Source organism: Podarcis bocagei (genome assembly GCF_964188305.1).
Source record: "Podarcis bocagei genome assembly, chromosome: 1".
In the NCBI taxonomy this organism is placed as follows: domain Eukaryota; kingdom Metazoa; phylum Chordata; class Lepidosauria; order Squamata; family Lacertidae; genus Podarcis; species Podarcis bocagei.
In genome coordinates this window covers 112,520,913-112,521,629 of record NC_138125.1, presented here as the reverse complement: position 1 = coordinate 112,521,629, position 717 = coordinate 112,520,913, and positions in this window count along the sequence as shown.

Below are 717 nucleotides of genomic sequence, written 5' to 3'. Positions count from 1 at the left end.
TCTTGGCCTCCCTCCTGCTTCTGGACTTCTGTCTGCCATAGACTCTCCCTGCTCACTAAACCCGGTTACCTCTAACTGACACCTCCTCCTCCCAGTCTGCTCCATCTTCTCCCTCTGACCACTCATCGTTGTCCCACCACCAATTTCCGGGCTGTGAGCTTTCTTCCCTTGGAGGTTCCCTAGCTGATGCCTTGCACCGCTCCTCAGCATCCGGCCAGTCCATGACATTGAGAGCGGGGAGGAGGAGCAGGGCTAAGAGGCTCCAGGGGTTAGCAGTGGTCTCCCTGCATGGACATGGGACTGTGCAGACGCCCAGGGGTGCTGACCCATGGCCCTGGCCCTGAGCATAGGATGTTATTCAGCTAAGTTTTACCTAGAGTAGACCCATTAACATTAATGAAGATTGCTTAGCTCCATTAATTTCAGTGGTTCTACATTAAATAAAACTGAGTTAACCACCACCCATAACTGTAGGGGTATATAATTGGAAATAATTTTTACCTCAGCCTGCACCCAGGGCATTTAAGTTTAGGGTTTGACATCTGAAAGGCTATCCTAGAACAAGCCACAAATTAGAACAAGCCCTCTGGAGGAGGGAAACTGAGAAGAGGGGGGTGCCAATGAATAATAGGGTTGTTTGTATAACATCGCTCTGAAGATCTGAAAGTCTGACTTGATGCGAGTGGGATGAAAGGGATGTAAGGGAGAAGAGAAGAC